This window comes from Cherax quadricarinatus, chromosome 54 (assembly GCF_038502225.1).
Source record: "Cherax quadricarinatus isolate ZL_2023a chromosome 54, ASM3850222v1, whole genome shotgun sequence".
Lineage (NCBI taxonomy): Eukaryota > Metazoa > Arthropoda > Malacostraca > Decapoda > Parastacidae > Cherax > Cherax quadricarinatus.
The window spans coordinates 12,558,154-12,576,511 of record NC_091345.1 but is presented as its reverse complement, the minus strand read 5'-3'; the positions used below and the strand labels follow the sequence as shown (position 1 = coordinate 12,576,511).

Here is an 18,358-nt window from a genome sequence, read left to right as displayed (position 1 = left end):
TGGTGATGCTTTGTGGGTTGTGGTGATGCTTTGAGTGTGATGGTGATGCTTTGTGGGTGGTGGAGATGCTTTGTGGGTGGTGGTGATGCTTTGTGGGTGATGGTGATGCTTTGTGGATGATGGTGATGCTTTGTGGGTGGTGGTGATGCTTTGTGTCTGATGGTGATGCTTTGTGGGTGGTGGTGATGCTTTGTGGGTGATGGTGGTGCTTTGTGGGTGGTGGTGATGCTTTGTGGGTGATGGTGGTGCTTTGTGGGTGGTGGAGATGCTTTGTGGGTGGTGGTGATGCTTTGTGGGTGATGGTGATGCTTTGTGGGTGATGGTGATGCTTTGTGGGTGATGGTGATGCTTTGTGGGTGGTGGTGATGATTTGAGTGTGATGGTGATGCTTTGTGGATGATGGTGATGCCTTGTGGGGGTGGTGATGCTTTGTGGGCGATGGTGATGCTGTGTGGGTGGTGGTGATGCTTTGTGGGTGGTGGTGATGCTTTGTGGGTGGTGGTGATGCTTTGTGTGTGATGGTGATACTTTATGGGTGGTGGTGATGCTTTGTGGGTGGTGGTTATGCTTTGTGGGTGGTGGTGATGCTTTGTGGGTGATGGTGATGCTTTGTGGGTGGTGGTGATGCTTTGTGGGTGATGGTGATGCTTTGTGGGTGGTGGTGATGCTTTGTGGGTGGTGGTGATGCTTTGTGGGTGGTGGTGATACTTTGTGGGTGGTAGTGATGCTTTGTGGGTGGTGGTGATGCTTTCTGGGTGATGTTGATGCTTTGTGAGTGGTGGTGATGTTCAATGGGTGGTAGTGATATTCAGTGGGTGGTGGTGAGGTCAGTGGGTGGTGGTGATGTTCAATTGGTGTTGGTGATGTTAAGTGGGTTGTGTTGATGTTCAGTGGGTGGTGTTGATGTTCAGTGGGTGGTGTTGATGTTCAGTGGGAGGTGGTGATGCTAAGCGGGTGGTGTTGATGTTCAGTGGGTGATGGTGATGTTAAGTGGGTGGTGGTGACGCTCAATGGGTGGTGTTGATGTTCAGTGGGTGGTGGTGATGTTCAGTGGGTGGTGGTGATCTTAAGTGGGTGGTGTTGATGTTCAATGGGTGGTGGTGATGTTAAGTGGGTGGTGGTGATCTTCAGTGGGTGGTGTTGATGTTCAGTGGGTGGTGTTGATATTCAGTGGGTGGTGTTCATGTTCAGTGGGTGGTGTTGATGTTCAGTGGGTGGTGGTGATGTTCAGTGGGTGGTGTTGATGTTCAGTGGGTGGTGGTGATGTTCAGTGGGTGGTGTTGATATTCAGTGGGTGGTGTTCATGTTCAGTGGGTGGTGTTGATGTTCAGTGGGTGGTGATGTTCAGTGGGTGGTGGTGATGTTCAGTGGGTGGTGGTGATGTTAAGTGGGTGGTGTTGATGTTCAGTGGGTGGCGTTGATGTCCAATGGGTGGTGGTGATGTTAAGTGGGTGGTGTTGATGTTCAGTGGGTGGTGGTGATGTTCAGTGGGTGGTGATGATGTTCAATGGGTGGTGGTGATGTTAAGTGGGTGGTGTTGATGTTCAGTGGGTGGTGGTGATGTTAAGTGGGTGGTGGTGATGCTCAGTGGGTGGTGGTGATGTTAAGTGGGTGGTGTTGATGTTCAGTGGGTGGTGTTGATGTTCAGTGGGCGGTGTTGATGTTCAATGGGTGGTGGTTATGTTAAGTGGGTGGTGTTTATATTAAGTGGCGGTGGTGATGTTAAGTGGGTGTTGGTGATGCTCAGTGGGTGGTGTTGATGTTCAGTGGGTGGTGGTGATGTTCAGTGGGTGGTGTTGATGTTCAGTGGGTGGTGTTGATGTTCAGTGGGAGATGTTGATGTTCAGTGGGTGGTAGTGATGTTCAGTGGGTGGTGGTGATGTTCAGTGGGTGGTGGTGATGATCAGTGGGTGGTGGTGATGTTCAGTGGGTGGTGGTGATGATCAGTGGGTGGTGTTGATGTTCAGTGGGTGGTGGTGATGTTCAGTGGGTGGTGTTGATGTTCAGTGGGTGGTGTTGATGTTCAGTGGGTGGTGTTGATGTTCAGTGGGTGGTGGTGATGTTCAGTGTGTGGTGGTGATGTTCAGTGGGTGGTGGTGATGTTCAGTGGGTGGTGGTGATGTTCAGTGGGTGGTGGTGATGTTCAGTGGGTGGTGGTGATGGTCAGTGGGTGGTGGTGATGTTCAGTGGGTGGTGGTGATGTTCAGTGGGTGGTGTTCAGTGGGTGGTGATGATGTTCAGTGGGTGATGTGCAGTGGGTGGTGGTGATGTTCAGTGGGGGGTGGTGATGTTCAGTGAGTGGAGGTGATGTTCAGTGGGTGGTGTTCAGTGGGTGCTGGTGATGTTCAGTGAGTGGTGGTGAAATTCACTGGGTGGTGTTCAGTGGGTGGTGGTGATGTTCACTGGGTGGTGGTGAAGTTCAGTGGGTGGTGGTGATGTTCAATGGGTGGTGGTGATGTTAAGTGGGTGGTGGTGACGCTCAATGGGTGGTGTCGATGTTCAGTGGGTGGTGGTGATGTTCAGTGGGTGGTGGTGATCTTAAGTGGGTGGTGTTGATGTTCAATGGGTGGTGGTGATGTTAAGTGGGTGGTGGTGATGTTCAGTGGGTGGTGTTGATGTTCAGTGGGTGGTGTTGATATTCAGTGGGTGGTGTTCATGTTCAGTGGGTGGTGTTGATGTTCAGTGGGTGGTGGTGATGTTCAGTGGGTGGTGTTGATGTTCAGTGGGTGGTGGTGATGTTCAGTGGGTGGTGTTGATATTCAGTGGGTGGTGTTCATGTTCAGTGGGTGGTGTTGATGTTCAGTGGGTGGTGATGTTCAGTGGGTGGTGGTGATGTTCACTGGGTGGTGGTGATGTTAAGTGGGTGGTGTTGATGTTCAGTGGGTGGCGTTGATGTCCAATGGGTGGTGGTGATGTTAAGTGGGTGGTGTTGATGTTCAGTGGGTGGTGGTGATGTTCAGTGGGTGGTGTTGATGTTCAATGGGTGGTGGTGATGTTAAATGGGTGGTGTTGATGTTCAGTGGGTGGTGGTGATGTTAAGTGGGTGGTGGTGATGCTCAGTGGGTGGTGGTGATGTTAAGTGGGTGGTGTTGATGTTCAGTGGGTGGTGTTGATGTTCAGTGGGCGGTGTTGATGTTCAATGGGTGGTGGTTATGTTAAGTGGGTGGTGTTTATATTAAGTGGCGGTGGTGATGTTAAGTGGGTGTTGGTGATGCTCAGTGGGTGGTGTTGATGTTCAGTGGGTGGTGGTGATGTTCAGTGGGTGGTGTTGATGTTCAGTGGGTGGTGTTGATGTTCAGTGGGAGATGTTGATGTTCAGTGGGTGGTAGTGATGTTCAGTGGGTGGTGGTGATGTTCAGTGGGTGGTGGTGATGATCAGTGGGTGGTGGTGATGTTCAGTGGGTGGTGGTGATGATCAGTGGGTGGTGTTGATGTTCAGTGGGTGGTGGTGATGTTCAGTGGGTGGTGTTGATGTTCAGTGGGTGGTGTTGATGTTCAGTGGGTGGTGTTGATGTTCAGTGGGTGGTGGTGATGTTCAGTGTGTGGTGGTGATGTTCAGTGGGTGGTGGTGATGTTCAGTGGGTGGTGGTGATGTTCAGTGGGTGGTGGTGATGTTCAGTGGGTGGTGGTGATGGTCAGTGGGTGGTGGTGATGTTCAGTGGGTGGTGGTGATGTTCAGTGGGTGGTGTTCAGTGGGTGGTGATGATGTTCAGTGGGTGATGTGCAGTGGGTGGTGGTGATGTTCAGTGGGGGGTGGTGATGTTCAGTGAGTGGAGGTGATGTTCAGTGGGTGGTGTTCAGTGGGTGCTGGTGATGTTCAGTGAGTGGTGGTGAAATTCACTGGGTGGTGTTCAGTGGGTGGTGGTGATGTTCACTGGGTGGTGGTGAAGTTCAGTGGGTGGTGGTGATGTTCAGTGGGTGGTGGTGATGTTTAGTAGGTGGTGTTCAGTGGGTGGTGATGTTCAGTGGGTGGTGATGACGTTCAGTGGGTGGTGTTCAGTGGGTGGTGTTCAGTGGGTGGTGATATTCAGTTGGTGGTGGTGATGTTCAGTGGGTTGTGGTGATGTTCAGTGGGTGGTGTTCAGTGGGTGGTGGTGATGTTCAGTGGGTGGTGGTGATGTTCAGTGGGTGGTGGTGACGTTCAGTGGGTGGTGGTGATGTTCAGTGGGTGGTGGTGATTTTCAGTGGGTGGTGGTGATGTTCAGTGCGTGGTGATGTTCAGTGGGTGGTGGTGATGTTCAGTGGGTGGTGGTGATGTTCAGTGGGTGGTGGTGATGTTCAGTGGGTGGTGGTGATGTTCAGTGGGTGGTGGTGATGTTCAGTGGGTGGTGGTCATCTTCAGTGTGTGGTGGTGATGTTCAGTGGGTGGTGGTGATGTTCAGTGGGTGGTGTTCAGTGGGTGGTGTTGATGTTCAGTGGGTGGTGTTCATGTTCAGTGGGTGGTGTTGATGTTCAGTGGGTGGTGGTGATGTTAAGCGGGTGGTGTTGATGTTCAGTGGGTGATGGTGATGTTAAGTGGGTGGTGGTGATGCTCAGTGGGTGTTGTTGATGTTCAGTGGGTGGTGGTGATGTTCAGTGGGTGGTGGTGATGTTCAGTGGGTGATGGTGATGTTAAGTGCGTGGTGTTGATGTTCAGTTGGTGGTGTTAATGTTCAGTGGGTGGTGTTGATGTTCAATGAGTGGTGTTGATGTTCAGTGGGTGGTGGTGATGTTAAGTGGGTGGTGTTGATGTTCAGTGGGCGGTGGTGATGTTAAGTTGGTGGTGGTGATGCTCAGTGGGTGATGGTGATGTTCAGTGGGTGGTGGTGATGTTCAGTGGGTGGTGTTGATGTTCAGTGGGTGGTGTTGATGTTCAGTGGGTGACGTTGATGTTCAGTGGGTGGTAGTAACGTTCAGTGGGTGGTTGTGATGTTCAGTGGGTGGTGGTGATGATCTGTGGGTGGTGGTGATGTTCAGTGGGTGTTGGTGATGCTCAGTGGGTGCTGGTGATGTTCAGTGGGTGGTGATGTTCAGTAGGTGGTGATGATGTTCAGTAGTTGGTGATGCTAAGTGGGTGGTGTTGATGTTCAGTGGGTGGTGATGTTCAGTGGTAAGTGGTGATGTTCAGTGGGTGGTGGTGATGTTCATTGGGTGGTGGTGATGTTCAGTGGGTTGTGGTAATGTTCAGTGGGTGGTGTTCAGTGGGTGGTGACGTTCAATGGGAGGTGGTGATGTTCAGTGGGTGGTGTTCAGTGGGTCGTGGTGATGTTCAGTGGGTGGTAGTGATGTTCAGTGGGTGGCGTTCAGTGGGTGGTGGTGATGTTCAGTGGGTGGTGGTGATGTTCAATGGGTGGTGTTCAGTGGGTGGTGGTGATGTTCAGTGGGTGGTGGTGATGGTCACTGGGTGGTGGTGATGTTCAGAGGGTGGTGGTGATGTTCAGTGGGTGGTGACGTTCAGTGGGTGGTGGTGATGTTCAATGGGTGGTGGTGATGTTCATTGGGTGGTGGTGATGTTCAGTGGGTGGTGGTGATGTTCAGTGGGTGGTGTTCAGTGGGTGGTGGTGATGTTCAGTGGGTGGTGGTGATGTTCAGTGGGTGGTGGTGATGTTCAGTGGGTGGTGGTGATGTTCAGTGGGTGGTGGTGATGTTCAGTGGGTGGTGTTGAAATTCAGTGGGTGGTGGTGATGTTAAGTGGGTGGTGGTGATGTTCAATGGGTGGTGTTGATGTTCAGTTGGGGGTGTTGATGTTCATTGGGTGGTGTTGATGTTCAGTGGGTGGTGCTGATGTTAAGTGGGTGGTGTTGAAGCTCAGTGGGTGGTGGTGATGTTAAGTGGGTGGTGGTGATGCTCAGTGGGTGGTGTTGATGATCAGTGGGTGGTGGTGATGCTCAGTGGGTGGTGTTAATATTCAGTGGGTGGTGTTGATGTTCAGAGGGTGGTGTTGATGTTCAGTGGGTGGTGGTGATGTTCAGTGGGTGGTGTTGATGTTCAGTGGGTGGTGGTGATGTTAAGTGGGTGGTGTTGATGTTCAGTGGGTGGTGTTGATGTTCAGTGGGTGGTGTTGATGTTCAGTGGGTGGTGTTGATGTTCAGTGGTTGGTGGTGATGTTCATTGGGTGGTGGTGATGTTCAGTGGGTGGTGGTGATGTTCAGTGGGTGGTGGTGATGTTCAGTGGGTGGTGGTGATGTTCAGTGTAATGGTGTTCACTAGGTGGTGATGATGTTCAGTGGGTGATGTTCAGTGAGAGGTGGTGATGTTCAGTATGGGGTGGTGATGTTCATTGAGTGGAGGTGATGTTCAGTGGGTGGTGTTCAGTGGGTGGTGGTGATGTTCAGTGGGTGGTGGTGATGTTCAGTGGGTGGAGGTGATGTTCAGTGGGTGGTGTTCAGTGGGTGCTGGTGATGTTCAGTGAGTGGTGGTGAAATTCACTGGGTGGTGTTCAGTGGGTGGTGGTGATGTTCACTGGGTGGTGGTGAAGTTCAGTGGGTGGTGGTGATGTTCAGTGGGTGGTGGTGATGTTTAGTAGGTGGTGTTCAGTGGGTGGTGATGTTCAGTGGGTGGTGATGACGTTCAGTGGGTGGTGTTCAGTGGGTGGTGTTCAGTGGGTGGTGATATTCAGTTGGTGGTGGTGATGTTCAGTGGGTTGTGGTGATGTTCAGTGGGTGGTGTTCAGTGGGTGGTGGTGATGTTCAGTGGGTGGTGGTGATGTTCAGTGGGTGGTGGTGACGTTCAGTGGGTGGTGGTGATGTTCAGTGGGTGGTGGTGATTTTCAGTGGGTGGTGGTGATGTTCAGTGCGTGGTGATGTTCAGTGGGTGGTGGTGATGTTCAGTGGGTGGTGGTGATGTTCAGTGGGTGGTGGTGATGTTCAGTGGGTGGTGGTGATGTTCAGTGGGTGGTGGTGATGTTCAGTGGGTGGTGGTCATCTTCAGTGTGTGGTGGTGATGTTCAGTGGGTGGTGGTGATGTTCAGTGGGTGGTGTTCAGTGGGTGGTGTTGATGTTCAGTGGGTGGTGTTCATGTTCAGTGGGTGGTGTTGATGTTCAGTGGGTGGTGGTGATGTTAAGCGGGTGGTGTTGATGTTCAGTGGGTGATGGTGATGTTAAGTGGGTGGTGGTGATGCTCAGTGGGTGTTGTTGATGTTCAGTGGGTGGTGGTGATGTTCAGTGGGTGGTGGTGATGTTCAGTGGGTGATGGTGATGTTAAGTGCGTGGTGTTGATGTTCAGTTGGTGGTGTTAATGTTCAGTGGGTGGTGTTGATGTTCAATGAGTGGTGTTGATGTTCAGTGGGTGGTGGTGATGTTAAGTGGGTGGTGTTGATGTTCAGTGGGCGGTGGTGATGTTAAGTTGGTGGTGGTGATGCTCAGTGGGTGATGGTGATGTTCAGTGGGTGGTGGTGATGTTCAGTGGGTGGTGTTGATGTTCAGTGGGTGGTGTTGATGTTCAGTGGGTGACGTTGATGTTCAGTGGGTGGTAGTAACGTTCAGTGGGTGGTTGTGATGTTCAGTGGGTGGTGGTGATGATCTGTGGGTGGTGGTGATGTTCAGTGGGTGTTGGTGATGCTCAGTGGGTGCTGGTGATGTTCAGTGGGTGGTGATGTTCAGTAGGTGGTGATGATGTTCAGTAGTTGGTGATGCTAAGTGGGTGGTGTTGATGTTCAGTGGGTGGTGATGTTCAGTGGTAAGTGGTGATGTTCAGTGGGTGGTGGTGATGTTCATTGGGTGGTGGTGATGTTCAGTGGGTTGTGGTAATGTTCAGTGGGTGGTGTTCAGTGGGTGGTGACGTTCAATGGGAGGTGGTGATGTTCAGTGGGTGGTGTTCAGTGGGTCGTGGTGATGTTCAGTGGGTGGTAGTGATGTTCAGTGGGTGGCGTTCAGTGGGTGGTGGTGATGTTCAGTGGGTGGTGGTGATGTTCAATGGGTGGTGTTCAGTGGGTGGTGGTGATGTTCAGTGGGTGGTGGTGATGGTCACTGGGTGGTGGTGATGTTCAGAGGGTGGTGGTGATGTTCAGTGGGTGGTGACGTTCAGTGGGTGGTGGTGATGTTCAATGGGTGGTGGTGATGTTCATTGGGTGGTGGTGATGTTCAGTGGGTGGTGGTGATGTTCAGTGGGTGGTGTTCAGTGGGTGGTGGTGATGTTCAGTGGGTGGTGGTGATGTTCAGTGGGTGGTGGTGATGTTCAGTGGGTGGTGGTGATGTTCAGTGGGTGGTGGTGATGTTCAGTGGGTGGTGTTGAAATTCAGTGGGTGGTGGTGATGTTAAGTGGGTGGTGGTGATGTTCAATGGGTGGTGTTGATGTTCAGTTGGGGGTGTTGATGTTCATTGGGTGGTGTTGATGTTCAGTGGGTGGTGCTGATGTTAAGTGGGTGGTGTTGAAGCTCAGTGGGTGGTGGTGATGTTAAGTGGGTGGTGGTGATGCTCAGTGGGTGGTGTTGATGATCAGTGGGTGGTGGTGATGCTCAGTGGGTGGTGTTAATATTCAGTGGGTGGTGTTGATGTTCAGAGGGTGGTGTTGATGTTCAGTGGGTGGTGGTGATGTTCAGTGGGTGGTGTTGATGTTCAGTGGGTGGTGGTGATGTTAAGTGGGTGGTGTTGATGTTCAGTGGGTGGTGTTGATGTTCAGTGGGTGGTGTTGATGTTCAGTGGGTGGTGTTGATGTTCAGTGGTTGGTGGTGATGTTCATTGGGTGGTGGTGATGTTCAGTGGGTGGTGGTGATGTTCAGTGGGTGGTGGTGATGTTCAGTGGGTGGTGGTGATGTTCAGTGTAATGGTGTTCACTAGGTGGTGATGATGTTCAGTGGGTGATGTTCAGTGAGAGGTGGTGATGTTCAGTATGGGGTGGTGATGTTCATTGAGTGGAGGTGATGTTCAGTGGGTGGTGTTCAGTGGGTGGTGGTGATGTTCAGTGGGTGGTGGTGATGTTCAGTGGGTGGTGGTGATGTTCAGTGGGTGGTGGAGATGTTCAGTGGGTGGTGGTGATGTTTAGTGGGTGGTGGTGATGTTCAGTGGGTGGTGTTCAGTTGGTGGTGGTAGTGATGTTCAGTGGGTGGTGGTGATGTTCAGAGGGTGGTGGTGATGTTCAGTGGGTGGTGGTGATGTTCAGTGGGTGGTGGTCATGTTCAGTGTGTGGTGGTGATGTTCAGTGGGTGGTGGTGATGTTCAGTGGGTGGTGGTGATGTTCAGTGGGTGGTGGTGATGTTCAGTGGGTGGTGGTGATGTTCAGTGGGTGGTGGTGATGTTCAGTGGGTGGTGGTGATGTTCAGTGGGTGGTGGTGATGTTCAGTGGATGGTGGTGATGTTTAGTGGGTGGTGGTTATGTTCAGATGGTGGTGGTGATGTTCAGAGGGTGATGGTGATGTTCAGTGGGTGATGGTGATGTTCAGTGGGTGGTGGTGATGTTCAGTGGGTGGTGGTGATGTTCAGTGGGTGGTGGTGATGTTCAGTGGGTGGTGGTGATGTTCAGTGGGTGGTGGTGTTGTTCAGTGGGTGGTGGTGATGTTCAGTGGGTGGTGGTGATGTTCAGTGGGTGGTGGTGATGTTCAGTGGGTGCTGGTGATGTTCAGTGTGTGGTGGTGATGTTCAGTGGGTGGTGGTGATGTTCAGTGGGTGGTGGTGATGTTCAGTGGGTGGTGGTGATGTTCAGTGGGTGGTGGTGATGTTCAGTGAGTTGTGGTTATGTTCAGTGGGTGGTGGTGATGTTCAGTGGGTGGTGGTGATGTTCAGTGAGTTGTGGTTATGTTCAGTGGGTGGTGGTGATGTTCAGTGGGTGATGGTGATGTTCAGTGGGTGGTGGTGATGTTCAGTGGGTGGTGTTCAGTGGGTGGTGGTGATGTTCTGTGGGTGGTGTTCAGTGGGTGGTGGTGATGTTCAGTGGGTTGTGTTCAATGGGTGGTGGTGATGTTCAGTGTGTGCTGGTGATGTTCAGTGGGTTGTGGTGATGTTCAGTGGGTGGTGGTGGTGTTCAGTGGGTGGTGGTGATGTTCAGTGGGTGGTGGTGATGTTCAGTGGGTGGTGGTGATGTTCAGTGTGTGGGGGTGATGTTCAGTGGGTGGTGGTGATGTTCAGTGGGTGGTGGTGATGTTCATTGGGTGGTGGTGATGTTCATTGGGTGGTGGTGATGTTCAGTGGGTGGTGGTGATGTTCAGTGGGTGGTGGTGATGTTCAGTGGGTGGTGGTGATGTTCAGTGGGTGGTGGTGATGTTCAGTGGGTGGTGATGATGTTCAGTGGGTGGTGGTGATGTTCAGTGGGTGGTGGTGATGTTCAGTGGGTGATGGTGATGTTCAGTTGATGGTAGTGATGTTCAGTGGGTGGTGGTGATGTTCAATGGGTGGTGGTGATGTTCAGTGGGTGGTGGTGATGTTCAGTGGGTGGTGGTGATGTTCAGTGGGTGGTGGTGATGTTCAGTGGGTGGTGGTGATGTTCAATGGGTGGTGGTGATGTTCAGTGGGTGGTGGTGATGTTCAGTGGGTGGTGGTGGTGATGTTCAGTGGGTGGTGGCGATGTTCAGTGGGTGGTGTTCAATGGGTAGTGGTGATGTTCAGTGGGTGGTGGTGATGTTCAGTGGGTGGTGGTGATGTTCAGTGGGTGGTGGTGATGTTCACTGGGTGGTGGTGATGTTCACTGGGTGGTGGTGATGTTCAGTGGGTAGTGGTGATGTTCAGTGGGTGGTGGTGATGTTCAGTGGGTGGTGGTGATGTTCAGTGGGTGGTGGTGATGTTCAGTGGGTAGTGGTGATGTTCAGTGGGTGGTGGTGATGTTCAGTGGGTAGTGGTGATGTTCAGTGGGTGGTGGTGATGTTCAGTGGGTGGTGGTGATGTTCAGTGGGTGGTGGTGATGTTCAGTGGGTAGTGGTGATGTTCAGTTGGTGGTGGTGATGTTCAGTGGGTGGTGGTGATGTTCAGTGGGTGGTGGTGATGTTCAGTGGGTAGTGGTGATGTTCAGTGGGTGGTGGTGATGTTCAGTGGGTAGTGGTGATGTTCAGTGGGTAGTGGTGATGTTCAGTGGGTGGTGGTGGTGTTCAGTGGGTGGTGGTGATGTTCAGAGGGTGGTGGTGGTGTTCAGTGGGTGGTGGTGATGTTCAGTGGGTGGTGGTGATGTTCAGTGGGTGGTGGTGATGTTCAGTGGGTGGTGGTGATGTTCAGTGGGTGGTGGTGATGTTCAGTGGGTGGTGGTGATGTTCAGTGGGTGGTGGTGATGTTCAGTGGGTGGTGGTGATGTTCAGTGGGTGGTGGTGATGTTCAGTGGGTGGTGGTGATGTTCAGTGGGTGGTGGTGATGTTCAGTGGGTGGTGGTGATGTTCAGTGGGTGGTGGTGATGTTCAGTGGGTGGTGGTGATGTTCAGTGGGTGGTGGTGATGTTCAGTGGGTGGTGGTGATGTTCAGTGGGTGGTGGTGATGTTCAGTGGGTGGTGGTGATGTTCATGTTCAGTGGGTGGTGGTGATGTTCAGTGGGTGGTGGTGATGTTCAGTGGGTGGTGGTGATGTTCAGTGGGTGGTGGTGATGTTCAGTGGGTGGTGGTGGTGTTCAGTGGGTGGTGGTGATGTTCAGTGGGTGGTGGTGATGTTCAGTGGGTGGTGGTGATGTTCAGTGGGTGGTGGTGATGTTCAGTGGGTGGTGGTGATGTTCAGTGGGTGGTGGTGATGTTCAGTGGGTGGTGGTGATGTTCAGTGGGTGGTGGTGATGTTCAGTGGGTGGTGGTGATGTTCAGTGGGTGGTGGTGATGCAGGTTGCTAAGTCAGGGATCAACTGAGTTACTCACAAAAATGTGCATCATTTAGAATAAGTTTTGGTAATAACATTATCTATTGTTATTGTTACTGATTTTTTGTATTAACTACACTCAAACTATTATTATTTTATTTTACAGTACTTTTCTATTATTATTATTATTATTATTATTATTATTATTATTATTATTATTATTATTATAATTATTATTATTATTATTATTATTATTATTATTACAGTGTGGGTGGCGATCTTACCTATTAATAATAATTTATTATGTTTTAAAATCGCTGAGGGTCACAGTCAGTGGTATTATTAACTGCTTCAGGTGCTTATAACACAGTACTTATCTTGATGAGTGTGACCACTACTAGCTGGTGAAACATACGTCTAGCATGACACTACTAGCATGACACGTCTAGCATGACACTTCTAGCATGACACGTCTAGCATGACACGTCTAGCGTGACACGTCTAGCATGACACTAGTAGCATGACACGTCTAGCATGACACTTCAAGCATGACACTTCTAGCATGACACTTCAAGCATGACACTTCTAGCATCACACTTCTAGCATGACACTTCAAGCATGACACTTCTAGCATGACACTTCAAGCATGACACTTCTAGCATGACACTTCAAGCATGACACTTCTAGCATCACACTTCTAGCATGACACTTCAAGCATGACACTTCTAGCATGACACTTCTAGCATGACACTTCTAGCATGACACTTCAAGCATGACACTTCTAGCATCACACTTCTAGCATGACACTTCAAGCATGACACTTCTAGCATGACACTTCTAGCATGACACTTCTAGCATGACACTTCAAGCATGACACTTCTAGCATGACACTTCTAGCATGATATGTCAAGCATGACACTTCTAGCATAACACTTCAAGCATGACACTTCTAGCATGACACTTGAAGCATGACACTTCTAGCATGACACTTCAAGCATGACACTTCTAGCATGACACTTCTAGCATGATATGTCAAGCATGACACTTCTAGCATAACACTTCAAGCATGACACTTCTAGCATGACACTTCAAGCATGACACTTCTAGCATGACACTTCAAGCATGACACTTCTAGCATGACACTTCTAGCATGATATGTCAAGCATGACACTTCTAGCATAACACTTCAAGCATGACACTTCTAGCATGACACTTCTAGCATGATATGTCAAGCATGACACTTCTAGCATGACACGTCAAGCATGGCACTTCTAGCATGACACGTCTAGCATGACACTTCTAGCATGACACGTCTAGCATGACACTTCTAGCATGACACTTCTAACATGATATGTCAAGCATGACACTTCTAGCATGACACGTCAAGCATGGCACTTTTAGCATGACACGTCTAGCATGACACTTCTAGCATGACACTTCTAGCATGACACTTCAAGCATGTCACTTCTAGCATGACATGTCAAGCATGACACTTCAAGCATGACACGTCAAGCATGGCACTTCTAGCATGACACGTCTAGCATGACACTTCTAGCATGACACTTCTAGCATGATATGTCAAGCATGACACTTCTAGCATGACACTTCAAGCATGACACTTCTAGCATGACACTTCAAGCATGACACTTCTAGTATGACATGTCAAGCATGACACTTCAAGCATGACACGTCAAGCATGGCACTTCTAGCATGACACGTCTAGCATGACACTTCTAGCATGACACTTTTAGCATGACACTTCAAGCATGACACTTCTAGCATGACACTTCAAGCATGACACTTCTAGCATGACACGTCAAGCATGGCACTTCTAACATGACACTTCTAGTATGACATGTCAAGCATGACACTTCAAGCATGACACGTCAAGCATGGCACTTCTAGCATGACACTTCTAGTATGACATGTCAAGCATGACACTTCAAGCATGACACGTCAAGCATGGCACTTCTAGCATGACACGTCTAGCATGACACTTCTAGCATGACACTTCTAGCATGACACTTCAAGCATGACACTTCTAGCATGACACTTCAAGCATGACACTTCTAGTATGACATGTCAAGCATGACACTTCAAGCATGACACGTCAAGCATGGCACTTCTAGCATGACACTTCTAGCATGACACTTCTAGCATGACACTTCTAGCATGATATGTCAAGCATGACACTTCTAGCATGACACTTCAAGCATGACACGTCTATCATGACACTTCTAGCATGACACTTCTAGCATGACACTTCAAGCATGACACTTCTAGCATGACATGTCAAGCATGACACTTCTAGCATGACACGTCTGGCATGACACTTCTAGCATGACATGTCAAGCATGACACTTCTAGCATGACACTTCTAGCATGACACGTCAAGCATGGCACTTCTAGCATGACACTTCAAGCATGACACTTCTAGTATGACATGTCAAGCATGACACTTCAAGCATGACACGTCAAGCATGGCACTTCTAGCATGACACGTCTAGCATGACACTTCTAGCATGACACTTCTAGCATGATATGTCAAGCATGACACTTCTAGCATGACACTTCAAGCATGACACGTCTATCATGACACTTCTAGCATGACACTTCTAGCATGACACTTCAAGCATGACACTTCTAGCATGACATGTCAAGCATGACACTTCTAGCATGACACTTCAAGCATGACACTTCTAGTATGACATGTCAAGCATGACACTTCAAGCATGACACGTCAAGCATGGCACTTTTAGCATGACACGTCTAGCATGACACTTCTAGCATGACACTTCTAGCATGATATGTCAAGCATGACACTTCTAGCATGACACTTCAAGCATGACACGTCTATCATGACACTTCTAGCATGACACTTCTAGCATGACACTTCAAGCATGACACTTCTAGCATGACATGTCAAGCATGACACTTCTAGCATGACACGTCTGGCATGACACTTCTAGCATGACATGTCAAGCATGACACTTCTAGCATGACACTTCTAGCATGACACGTCAAGCATGGCACTTCTAGCATGACACGTCTGGCATGACACTTCTAGCATGACATGTCAAGCATGACACTTCTAGCATGACACTTCAAGCATGACACTTCTAGCATGATATGTCAAGCATGACACTTATAGCATGACACTTCAAGCATGACACTTCTAGCATCACACTTCAAGCATGACACATCTAGCATGACATGTCAAGCATGTCACTTCTAGCATGACACGTCAAGCATGGCACTTCTAGCATGACACGTCTAGTATGACACTTCTAGCATGACACTACTAGCATGATACTTCTAGCATGACACGTCTAGCATGACACTTCTAACATGACACGTCTAGCATGACACTTCAAGCACGACACTACTAGCATGACACTTCTAACATGACACTTCTAGCATGACATGTCAAGCATGACTCTACTAGCATAACACTTTTAGCATGACACTACTAGCATGACACTACTAAAATGACACTTCTAGCATGACACTACTAGCATGACACTTCTAGCATGACACTTCTAGCATGACACGTCTAGCATGACACTTCTAGCATGATATTACTAGCATGACCCTTCTAGCATGACACCTCTAGCATGACGCTACTAGCATGACACTTCTAGCATGACACTTCTAGCATGACACTACTAGCACGACACTTCTAGCATGAAACTTCTAGCATGACACTACTAGCATGACACTACTAGCATGACACCTCTAGCATGACATTACTAGCATGACACTACTAGCATGACACTTCTAGCATGACACTACTAGCATGACACTTCTAGCATGACACGTCTAGCATGACACTTCTAGCATGACACGTCTAGCATGACACTACTAAAATAACACTACTAGCATGACACTACTAGCATGACACTACTAGCATGACACTACTAGCTTGACACTTCTAGCATGACACTACTAGCATGACACTACTAGCATAACACTACTAGCATGACACCTCTAGCATGACACTACTAGCATGACACTACTAGCATGACACTTCTAGCATGACACTACTAGCATGACACTTCTAGCATGACACGTCTAGCATGACACTTCTAGCATGACACGTCTAGCATGACACTACTAAAATGACACTACGAGCATGACACTACTAGCATGACACTACTAGCATGACACTTCTAGCATGACACGTCTAGCATGACACTACTAAAATGACACTACTAGCATGACACTACTAAAATGACACTACTAGCATGACACTACTAGCATGACACTTCTAGCATGACACTACTAGCATGACACTACTAGCATGACACTACTAGCATGACACCTCTAGCATGACACTACTAGCATGACACTACTAGCATGACACTTCTAGCATGACACTACTAGCATGACACTTCTAGCATGACACGTCTAGCATGACACTTCTAGCATGACACGTCTAGCATGACACTTCTAGCATGACACGTCTAGCATGACACTTCTAGCATGACACTACTAGCATGACCCTTCTAGCATGACACCACTAGCATGACGCTACTAGCTTGACACTTCTAGCATGACACTTCTAGCATGACACTACTAGCATGACACTTCTATCATGAAACTACTAGCATGACACTACTAGCATGACACTACTAGCATGACACCTCTAGCATGACACTACTAGCATGACACTACTAGCATGACACTTCTAGCATGACACTACTAGCATGACACTTCTAGCATGACACGTCTAGCATGACACTTCTAGCATGACACGTCTAGCATGACACTACTAAAATGACACTACTAGCATGACACTACTAGCATGACACTACTAGCATGACACTACTAGCATGACACTACTAGCATGACACCTCTAGCATGACACTACTAGCATGACACTACTAGCATGACACTTCTAGCATGACACTACTAGCATGACACTTCTAGCATGACACGTCTAGCATGACACTTCTAGCATGACACGTCTAGCATGACACTACTAAAATGACACTACGAGCATGACACTACTAGCATGACACTACTAGCATGATACTTCTAGCATGACACGTCTAGCATGACACTACTAAAATGACACTACTAGCATGACACTACTAAAATGACACTACTAGCATGACACTACTAGCATGACACTTCTAGCATGACACTACTAGCATGACACTACTAGCATGACACTACTAGCATGACACCTCTAGCATGACACTACTAGCATGACACTACTAGCATGACACTTCTAGCATGACACTACTAGCATGACACTTCTAGCATGACACGTCTAGCATGACACTACTAAAACGACACTACTAGCATGACACTACTAGCATGACACTACTAGCATGACACTACTAGCATGACACTACTAGCATGACACGTCTAGCATGACACTTCTAGCATGACACGTCTGGCATGACACTACTAGCATGACACTACTAGCATGACACTACTAGCCTGACTCTTCTAGCATGACACTACTAGCATGACACTACTAACATGACACTTCTAGCATGACACTTCTAGCATGACACTTCTAGCATGACACTACTAGCATGACACTTCTAGCATGACACTTCTAGCATGACACTTCTAGCATGACACTACTAGCATGACACTACTAGCATGACACTTCTAGCATGACACTTCTAGCATGACACTACTAGCATGACACTACTAGCATGACACTACTAGCATGACACTTCTAGCATGACACTACTAGCATGACACTACTAGCATGACACTACTAGCATGACACCTCTAGCATGATACTACTAGCATGACACTACTAGCATGACACTTCTAGCATGACACTACTAGCATGACACCTCTAGCATGACACTACTAGCATGACACTACTAGCATGACACTTCTAGCATGACACTTATAGCATGACACTACTAGCATGACACTACTAGCATGACATTTCTAGCATGACACTTCTAGCATGACGCTACTAGCATGACACTTCTAGCATGACACTACTAGCATGACACTTCTAGCATGACACTTCTAGCATGACACTACTAGCATGACACTACTAGCATGACACTTTTAGCATGACACTACTAGCATGACACTACTAGCATGACACTACTAGCATGACACTACTAGCATGACACTACTAGCATGACACTTCTAGCATAACACTACTAGCATGACACTACTAGCATGACACTACTAGCTTGACACTTCTAGCTTGCCAATCCTCGCCTTCAACATCATTTAGTTGTTAGAGCATAAATTAATTTCTCTTAAATAGTTTTAATATCATTATTTTTGTTTCGTATTAATGTCACTTTTTTGGCAATTGTTGTAGTTTATTTTGGATCTAAAGTGGTATTTACAATGAGTTTTCATCCAAAAATATCACATTACAACTTGTGGTTTACTATTCCTATTAAGTTTTTTTTTATCGGCATTTGACTTACATCGGGAAATACGGTTTAACATTGTTACAAACGAGATATCCTCAAGTTAAATTTAAATTTATCTTTGTAATTTAAGTTATTAATAGTCATTTTAGATATAAAGATTTAATTAATTGTGGCAAGTATATGGTCAAACATCGTTTATCACAGTACATGTTCTCTCTGTAATGTTAAATATATTGGCAGCACTTCCACGGACTTACAAACAGGAATATATTAACAGAGGAAAATCTTACAGGGCTTTCATACCCCTCGTTTCC

The 18,358-nt window shown here is 48.3% G+C and overlaps 1 protein-coding gene across 3 annotated transcripts in view; it reads right to left on the bottom strand.

Annotated features, from left to right (window-relative positions):
* LOC128699065 (uncharacterized) overlaps positions 1-18,358 on the bottom strand; it is a 224,015-nt gene that overhangs the window by 6,961 nt on the left and 198,696 nt on the right. The window lies entirely within an intron of this gene.